Raw genomic sequence first — 10,015 nt, forward strand, 5'->3', positions numbered from 1 at the left:
AAGTCTAAAGAGGAATTTAGGACGAGTATCGACATATGGGGTAATATTGGACTTATGGACTTGATCTGGACTGGGCTGTGATGTTTTCTTTTTAAAATCATTTTATTGGGGGCTCGTACAACTCTTGTCACAATCCACACATCCATCCATTGTGTCCAGCATATTTGTACATTTGTTGCCATCATCATTCTCAAAGCATTTGTTTTCTACTTGAGCCGTTGGTATCAGCTCCTCATTTTCCCCTCCTTCACTGCCTCCCCTTCCTCACGGACACTTGATAATTTATAAATTATTATTTTGTCATGTTTTATACTGGATGCTTTCTTGATGTACAATTGATCTTTTTATGTAAATGTCTTCTTTACACACACGAGTGTCTATAAATTTGTTTCTCTGGTCAAGCCAGAGTAACACAGTAATAAATTAACTTATTAAAAATTCCTTAAGAAATAGAGGAAGATTGTTGAGAATAGACAAGATAAAAAAAAGAAATAGAGGAAAGAACTAGGAGGCAAAAGGCATTTATAGAAGTATAAACATAGGCATGCACATATGTAAATATATTAATATGTAACAATAGGGATATAGGTCTATGTACATATTTTTATAGGTTAAGTATTAAGGTAGCAGACAGACATTGGGTCTCTACTCATGTCCCCCCTCAACGCAAGAATATTTTGTTCTAATAAACTTCCCGACGATTGCTGAAGCCAAAATGGATGCAGAAGCTAATGTGGTGAAGAAAGCTGATGGTGCCCAACTATTATAAGATATACCATCTGGAGTCTTAAAGGCTTGAAGGTAAACAAGTGGCCATCTAGCAGTGAAGCAACAATGCCCACATGGAATAAGCACACCAGCCTGTGTGATCACGAGTTGTCGATGTCATCAGGTATCAACCATCAGAAGATCCAAAACAAACAACAGTTTCGATGCGAATGAGAGGGGTTAGAATGGAGAACCAAAGCCCATCTGTAAACAATTGGACATCACCTCTCAGAAGGGTCACAAGGAAGGGACGAGACAGCTAAGGTGCAGTATAGCACCAACAAAACACACAACATTCCTATAGTTCTTTAATGCTTCCTGCCCCCACCATCAGAAGCCTAGATCTATCTTACAAATCTGTCTAGACTAGTGCATGTACACTGGTACAGATAAGAGCTCTCGACACACAGAATTCAGGACAGATAAACCCCTCAGGATCAATATTGAGAGTAGCGATGCCATGAGGGTGGGGGTGGGGGAGGGAGAAGGGGTATAAAAGGAGAAACAATCACCATGATTGACAACCACCCCTGGGTGGGGGGGAGTGAACAACAGAAATGTGGATGAAGAGAGACAGTGGATGGTGTAAAATATGAAAATAAAAATCATTTTTTCAAGGGGTCATGAGGGTGAGAGGGTGGAGGAAGGAGGGGAAAAGGGCTGAAATAGTAAATATTTTGGAAGTGATGATGGCAACATATGTACAAATGTACTTGATACAATTGATGTATGGATTGTTATAAGAGCTGTAAGAGCCCCCAATAAGATGATTTATTAAAATTAAAAATAAAATCCCTTTATGTGGATAACTAATCTGTTTAATGAATCCTTTTTGGGGAAACTTTTGAATTGTTTCTTAATTTTCTACTATGATAAACCAGGTCACAATCAATAGTACATGCATATGTGTGCACATGTACACTACTCTTCTATAATTAATTCTAAAAGTAGTAGTTAAGCCTAGAAAGAGGAAATGTGTGTCTAATTAGTACAAAGTACTCTGACGCATGTTCCCTGTCCTTGATGTATTTTCTAGTTCTTCTGCCTCTTCAACAAGACAGAGATGTGTCTCACTCATCCAGTAGTGCTTTTAAAGAAAATAATTTGTCAATTTTTTTATGAGCACAGAAAAAGAAAAAGAGTGGTTACTGGGTTCTGAGACCATGCACAGTGTTGGGGTTTTTGAGCTGTTGGCCTGATTGTGCAAACATCTCTTGAACTTGTTCAGCTCTACAACAGAACTTTTGTTCACAACTGAGCTTTGGTCTTCACTCAACAGCGTGCGTGCTGAAACAAGCAAGAAGAAAGTCAGGAGTTCTCTTGGTAAAGAATGATTAGTTTCCCAACCAAGAATATTGTTCGCGAAAGACAAGAGATTGGTTTAGGGAGGAGTGTTTGGCATCTAGAAAATGAAGAATCAGACTTGTACTCAAGAGGGATTGCAACTTCCAGAAGCTTCTACCTACCTTGGTCTCTGGTTATTGGTGGCAGGGCAGTTCCTGGACTTTTGTTTACACCTGGTCTACACTTGTTCCCTGTTGGATGACGAATGTATGATGTCACCAGAAGAAAAGCAGATAACCGATGGACCAATGACTAACATAGACACGCACTTGGTGTCCCTTTGATCTCAAGGGAACAGAAGATCCCTCTGCAGGAACAAAGCGATCGCGTCACCTCTGGTCTCTGAACTCAACAGGTCCCCAAACCAAACTCATTATGTCCCCCCATGAGCCCTTTCTCCTATACTCCTTACCTGCAATGTATGACGCTGTCTAACCAGAAGTCTCATTTGTCAACTCACGGCTTGTCCTTTTTCTTGTTAGAATTTTGTGTCCCTTTTCTTTACCTCCTACGTGTGTTTCTATTTGCTTCTGATTTGGTCTCAGAGTGCCTTCTCTGCTCCTGGCCCCAGAGGTGGCCTCCATTATTATCTCTTGCCTGAGAAAATGGAGTAGGCTCCTCTCCTGGATGTGTCTCTCAAGGTTTGAGAAACTTCCAATGGCCCCATACTGATGCCAGGGTCAAGTTTGCACTTGTCAGTTGCCATGGAAATCAATTCTGACTCTCCAACCCTGTTGGTCAGGATAGAGCTTCCCTGGAGGGTCTTCAAGGCGGAATCCTTATGGAAACAGGCTAGTATCGCCTGCTCTCATGGATCAGCTAGTGGGTTCAGACCACCACCTTTTGGTGTTAATCACAGTGGTACCAGGCTTCTTCAGACATTCAACGCCTTCCCAAAGTTTGTCCTCACTCTACTCTTCAGCCTCATCTCGGCTGCTCTTTGCCTCTCTTTGGACCTCTCCAAAGTGCCTCTCACCATGCTTTCTTTCCAGCAAGTTCCACCACCACCCCATTTGTCCCCACTCGGTTTTCCTTCCCCTCCCCTGCCTGCTTAAATCCTTCTTCTTCTTGAAAGCTCAATATGAATTTTCTATAACTTTCTTCAGACTGGATCAATCATCCAAGCGCCTTGTGTTCTATGCTCCCATAACATTGTGTCTACAATTTGGTGAAATAATTGATCATGGGATTAGATGGCACCTGATGGAATGTGTTTCATTCATCTTTGTGGTGTAGGGATTACGAATTGGGCTGCGAGCCTCATGGTTGGCAGTTTGAAACCACCAGCAGCTCCTTGGAAGAAAGACTAGGCTTTCCACTCCTATACACTTACAGTTTGTCCCACAGGATGTCGCTATGAGTTAGCACTGACGCTATGGGACTCTTTGAGAGTTTTGAGCCAATGAAGGCATATGATAAATGTTTTGTAAATATTAATTTAATTGGTTTGAGCAAGAAAAGGTTCAGGTCACCAGATTCTTATCCAGTGCATTTTATACTGCCCCAAAGTATAGACTTGTACATCCAGGGTGAACCTTACCAGCAAGTAGAACAGATCAATCTCCCAACTCTTCACCAATCACTCGAAATTCCAGTGGAAATTAATTTCTTAGGACATGAGATTATCTCTTGTTAAATTATTAATCTCCTTTAGTAGGAATAAATCCTTAAGGACCTAATCTCACTGTCATTCATACCATATGTGTTGTTAGGTGCCTGCCATTGAGTTAGTTCTGACTCACAAAACACCATGTACGACGGAACGAAACACCGCCCACTCCTGCACCATCCTCACAATGGTTCCTGAGTTCGAGCCCGCTGTTGCAGATGCTGTGTCAGGTCATCTTGTCCAGGGCCCTCCTCTTACCAAGTATGTGGTCCTTCTCCTGACAAAATTAACCATAGCTGACCTGACCAAAATTTTAGGGCTTGTTATAGATTCAATTCTGTCCCAGAAATGCATATGTTGGAATCCTAACTTCTATATTTGCAGAACTTGTCTATCAGCTTGTCACACCGGGGTGGCATGAATGTTACTGTGACGCTGGAAGCTACGCCACCAGCATTTCAATGACCAGCAAAGTCACCCATGTGGACAGGCTTGAACTTCCAAACCATGACGAACGAGGAATAAACAAAACCTGGAAATCGATATCGAGAAAAAAATTGATCCGTGCAACCCTCATGACTAGCAGTGTCATGTTGTCTGACATCTGCCCGAAGGTGGTCTCCTCAGGTGGGAGGCACCCAGAATATGACTGGGGAAGAGCTGCCTCCTCAGGGTCAAGTTGTCCTTAATGAGATTGATGAAGCTAAGTGTTTGGGACCTTCATTTGCTGATGTGGCATGACTCAAACTGAGAGAGGCCGCTGCAAGCATCTATTAACAATTTCCACATGGAATGTAAGAATATAAATCTAGATTATTTTTAAATGAAATGGAATGCATACATATTGATATCCTAGGCATTGGTGAGCAGAAATAGGCAGGTCCTACCCATTTTGAATTGGCCAATCGCATGGTCCACTCTGCCAGGAATGACAAAAAGAGGAGGAATGGCATTGCATTTGTCATCCAGAAGGACATCTTCAGATCTATCCTGGATTGCAACCCTGTGAGTGAGCCATGTGTCGATCATGAAGTGCAGTTAGTACAACTATTAGTCAAATTTACGACTAACATGAAGGCCAATGAGGAAGAAATTGAAGACTTTTACCAACTTCTGCATTCTTAAATCGATCAAACACGCAATCAAGATGCCTATTTGTGTTTCATTGACTATGCAATGGCATTTAACTATAGTACACAAATTATTGGTAACACTGCAAAACCGGGAATTGCAGAACAATTCGTTGTGCTCACATGCATACACCAAGAGACAGTTGTTTGAAAGGAATAAGGGATAACTAGACGGGTTAGCAAATCAGGAAAGGTATGTTTCAGGGCTATCCCCTGTCCCCATACTTACTCAGTGTGCACCCTGAGATGCAATCTGAGATGCTGAGTTATGCGACTAGAACGAGGCCTCGGGATTGGAGGGAAGCTCATTGACACCCTGCTTTATTTGAGCTCTTATTGTCACATAGTCCCACCTGTTATTTCCATGTTGTCTAATCAATGCAAGTTTCCAAACCCTTCAAACAACAACTTGCTACAGGCAGATGACATGACCTTGCTTGCTGAAAGTGAAGAGCACTTGAAACACTGATTACACCTCAATGTAAAGAAAACAACAAAACAAACAAAAACAACGCTCCCAACTGGATCAAAACAACACCATGATAAATAGAGAAAAGATTGGTGTCAAAGATTTCATTTGACTTAGATTCGCAATCAGCATCCGTGGGAGTTGGGACCAGCCGCTGGAGAAGGACATCATGCTTAATAAAATAGACAGAGAAGTAAAGGAAGATCTTCAGTGAGATGGATCGACCCAGTGGTTGCAACAAGCTCAAGCATGGCAGACATTGTGAGGTGGGCACCGGACCAGCGGTGCTTTGTCCTGGTGAGCAGAGGGTTCTATGAGGGTTGAGTCAAAGGCACCTAAGAACAGCCAACAATATCTATGCCCCATGTACTTTGCTCACCTGACCTCGCTCCGGGCGACTTCTTTTTGTTTCCAAGAATGAAGAGGGACATGAAAAGACAGCTATTTAGCGGCATAGAAGAGGGGACGGAAAAAACAAGGGAGGTTCTGTCAGCCATCCAAACAGATGAGTTTGAAAACTGTTTCCAAGAATGGAATCGCAGTGCTCGCTTCGGCAGCACATATACTAAAATTGGAACGATACAGAGAAGATTAGCATGGCCCCTGCGCAAGGATGACACACAAATTCGTGAAGCGTTCCATATTTAAAAAAAAAAAAGAATGGAATCGCAGACTTGACAAATGTATTCAGTGCAATGGAGAGTAATTTGAAGGGGATAACGATTGTTCGGGGTGGGGAATTCTGGGTTTTTTTGGGTAGCCTCTCGTCATTCCACTTGGGAATAGAGACTTCTTGCTTATGTTAAAGCAGTGTGGGATATGCTTAGACCTGATCACTTTTGAGACATGAGTAGAGCAGAATAAACACAGAGGCCAGTACAGATGGGAAGATGGTTGCTCAAAAGGAAGCCCCCGTAGGTAAGTCTAGGTAAGACCCCTCCTTACCTAGCAAAGGTCCCACTACAGATGCTGGGCCACATGATGAAAGGGCTAGGTTCTTCTCCCAGAGCCAACAGAGAGAGAATGTCTTCACTAGGGCTAGTATCCTAAATTTGACCTTTGGCCTTCTAAACCTCAAAAAAAGGAATGTCTGTTGTCTAAAGCCACCAACTTTGGGTATTTTTGCGACAGCAGTGCTAGCTAACTAAGACAGCGCTGGGAAGGAACTTAAAAGTTATCAGCTCCTTTGCAAAGCAGTGACTAGCTAGCAAGAGTCACCTGCAGAGAGTGGGATTTGCAGGGGGGCCGAGGGTGTGGGAATGTAATAGGAGCATTGGGAGGAGACATGTCCAGAGTAGGGGTCTATGAGGCTGGTAAGAGCCAGTCCTGTGTGGGGTAGCCTGGGGGGAGGTAGAGAGCAGCAGAGGGCACTGATGCCAGGGATGGGGATGAGGATCCTAAAGGTAGGTGGGGGGGGGGCACAGCTAAGGCGTTGATCTAACTTCATGATTTGATCTATTGCCTCTCCAATTTAGTAAACATAGTTCCTCGTTCTGCTTTCTAAACCCTGCTGGTAAATCTTCGTGAGTTAGAGTGCCAGGAAATTCTCAGGTAATTTTCCAATTTTAATTCACCTTCCTCTTAAAAATAAATACATGCCTCATTGCATTTTTAAAGAGGGGTGGGTGTTTGATGGAATAAGATGAATGACAATAGGGTGTCACAACTCCGGAGAGGTTTCACATCTTGGGTTTAAAGTTTCCCGATGAGTAGGAGTCTGATGAACTGAAAAGTGAAATGGCTCCCTGATGACGCTGCCCTGCTATTGCTGATCTGCAAACACATCCCTTCCTACACTGCTGAGAGCGCCCAGCCCTGGGGTGAACGAACCCTGCGAAGCTGCTCCCTGGCCTTCACCCAGCAGTCTGGAAAAGGCAGAGAAAGAAAGTGTTCACAGTCAATGGAGAGCAGCAGGACCCTGAGGGAGATAAAGCTGAGCGAGGGGACCAGCCAAGGCCATTTGGACTGGCATCCAGGTTACCACACAAAAGCCTGCCTGGGAACTCTGGACAATGCAAGCTGGAGCCCTGGCCTCACGTTTCGCTTTAAAAGAGGCCACCACCTAAATGGGCTGAGATTCCCTTATCTGGCTTTCTGCAGCCAGAGGTTCACACTGCCCAGGAGAAGAGCAAAAAGGGTAACCAGCCTTATTAATACCTACTTATTCTTGGGCTTGTCTCTAAGGCTGTTTGGGGTGTTGTTTTAGCTTTGGTTTGGTTTTTTGAGATGCTTTTAGGGACTGGAAACAGCTAGAAACATCTTTCAATGTTTGTGGGCAATTCTTGGCTTCATTTCACATGTTTCAGCCTCTGGGGCCTATAGGGTTCTTGTCTATGTGACTGTTACTGGGGCTAACACTTTCAGTGGAGATCTTTCTCTATCTCAAGAAAGAAAGCGGGAACAGTACGCTGAGCTGGGATTTGCTCTTTCACAGACAACCAAACCCGCTGTCACCAAGTTTCCAACTCAGGGCGACGCCCCCCCCCGCCCTCCCCAGTCTGTCAGAACAGAACTGTTAGGCTGTGTTGACTAGAGAAACAAGTTCATAGACACTCATCTATGTGTAAGAGAGAACTTATATCAAGAAGGAATTATGCACCAATAAAACATCCCAGCCGAGTCCCGATCAAGTCCATAAGTTCAATATAAGCCAATACATCTGATATTAGTCCACGTATTTCTCTTCAGACTCATGCAATGCATGCAACAATGTAGAATGCAAGAAGATCACAGGCCGGTGGCTGGAAAGTCCTGTGTGTCCAATGGCAGAGGACAGATCTCCAGGGCTCTGGCTGCCATCAGCTGTGGCTCCATGTGGCTTGTCAACAAGAATGCGTAGCAGAGGGAGAGTGGATCTGGCCTCCAGCGAGCTGTTTATCTCCATCGCATCTCCAAATGAGGTCATCAAGCTGCAACCTGAATGACAAGCTAAATGCCCCCCCCCTTGCTCCTGATACCCTCAAGTTGACAGGAGATTACATAACTACCACAAGCACTGTGGTCGGTGATTTTAGGGGCAAGTAGATCACCGGACCTTTCTTTTGAGATGTCTCTGGGTGGGCCCGAACTTCCAACCTTTAGGTTAGCACAAGCAGGCAGGTGATGTCGCTGATGTGAAGACACCTTCACAGAAGCCCTGCTGAGACCCAGCTCACATTGGCAGCCTTCCCTTATGCCAAAGGTGAATCTCTGATTTCCTTCTTTTGAAAGTCTGTATAGCTGCCAAAGTATGATGTAGGTCAGCGCTTTTTAAACATTTGTGAAGCAATGGGACCCTCTTCCAAATGAATGCTGTACCCAACCTCAGCAGGGAACACAAACATGAGTAGAGGGTTTTGGGTGAACTGGGATGACATCCTGGACCCCCCACCACCATGCACACCTCCTGAGCAAATCTGTCCATCCAGAATTCTACTATCATTCAAATCTAATTTCTCCATCTCGAGGGAAATGTTGGCATTGGCACTCCAGTGGCTATTGTCAGATGTTACAAATTGTATGCTGGAGTCCCAGCAGGAGGGGCAGGTCATGGACATCTGGGCTTGGGAGCTGACAGGTGCAGTGTCTGGGAGACTTGCATCCCGGGAAAAGCCTGATGTCAAACCAAAGAATGCCAGCAAGCAGAGATCCCACACCTCCCTCAGGTCGGGCGGCGAGTCTGCTTTCCCTTCCTCGCTGACTAAGGACGCCGCCCACCAAGCTACTTGCTTGCTGAGGCCTGTCCTGAAAGCGGCTGGTGTAGTCAGTGTGACTATGCAGATGTTTCCCTGCCCCCTGTCCCTCCACAATTAATGACCGTGCAGCGGGGAGCACATGTTACTCCTCAGAGCCACCACAAGGGATCCAGGTCAGATGGCCTCCCGGAGCCAGACCGCACAAGCAGTGTCTAGATCGAGCCAACCAGGTCACCCAGTCAGGCACTGGTTGCTCAGTGGTAAAATTCTCACCTTTCCTACAAGGTAACCAGGTTCATCCTGGGAGAGTGGACCTCGTGACATGCAAGCATCCCCATCAATGGAGGTGCGTGTGTTGCTGTGATCCTGAACCAGTTTCTCTGGAGCTTCTGGACCAAAAGAGACTAGGAAGAAAGGCCTGGCAACCCGCTCCTGAAAAACCAGCCGCTGGAAACCCCATGGATCACACAAGTGATCATGGGGCTGGTGCGGGACCAGGAAGTGTTGCATTCTGTTCTGCAAGGCTCAGTGAACTTCGTGGCCACGGACAACAACGTGGAACTGAAAGCGGTGACTCTCTGGGATGTTTCTGCCGGGAAAGGAGATCCGCTGCAGGGAACAGAAGAGAGATGCTTCAGCTCTGGGAACAAAGATAAGTGAACGGAATTCTTTTTGTTTTGTTTTGTTTGTTTTTTAAAAAAAAGGTTCTCCCAGGAGAGGAAAGGTGTATAGGCGTGGGATGAGGCCTGGGCTTTGGGGCATTTCAGGTGCCTCTGACTTTAGCAGATCAGTCTTGGCTTCCTACGTTTGCTCACTAATCAGGCCTGGTAGGGTCACCATGTTCTCTGCTCTGTCTGAGACAAGCTCACTAAGTGTCCTGCCCTCTGAAAAAGGACACTTCCAGAAGGGCACGTGTCTACTCCTTCTGGTAACTGGGACCGACTGCAAGGCTGAGGGACTCAAAGGGGGGTGGGCCGCCTGGCAATCGCCCTAGCAGGGTGGACTGCAGTCAATGTAGGCC

General features: G+C 45.2%; 1 non-coding gene across 1 annotated transcript; it reads left to right on the forward strand.

The window, feature by feature from the left end:
• The first annotated feature begins 5,861 nt into the window (after positions 1 to 5,861).
• LOC142438153 (U6 spliceosomal RNA) lies at positions 5,862 to 5,968 on the forward strand. Its single transcript, XR_012782582.1, has one exon. It is a non-coding gene; the product is annotated as a U6 spliceosomal RNA (small nuclear RNA).
• The last annotated feature ends 4,047 nt before the right edge of the window (positions 5,969 to 10,015 follow it).

Source organism: Tenrec ecaudatus, chromosome 1, assembly GCF_050624435.1.
Source record: "Tenrec ecaudatus isolate mTenEca1 chromosome 1, mTenEca1.hap1, whole genome shotgun sequence".
NCBI lineage: Eukaryota > Metazoa > Chordata > Mammalia > Afrosoricida > Tenrecidae > Tenrec > Tenrec ecaudatus.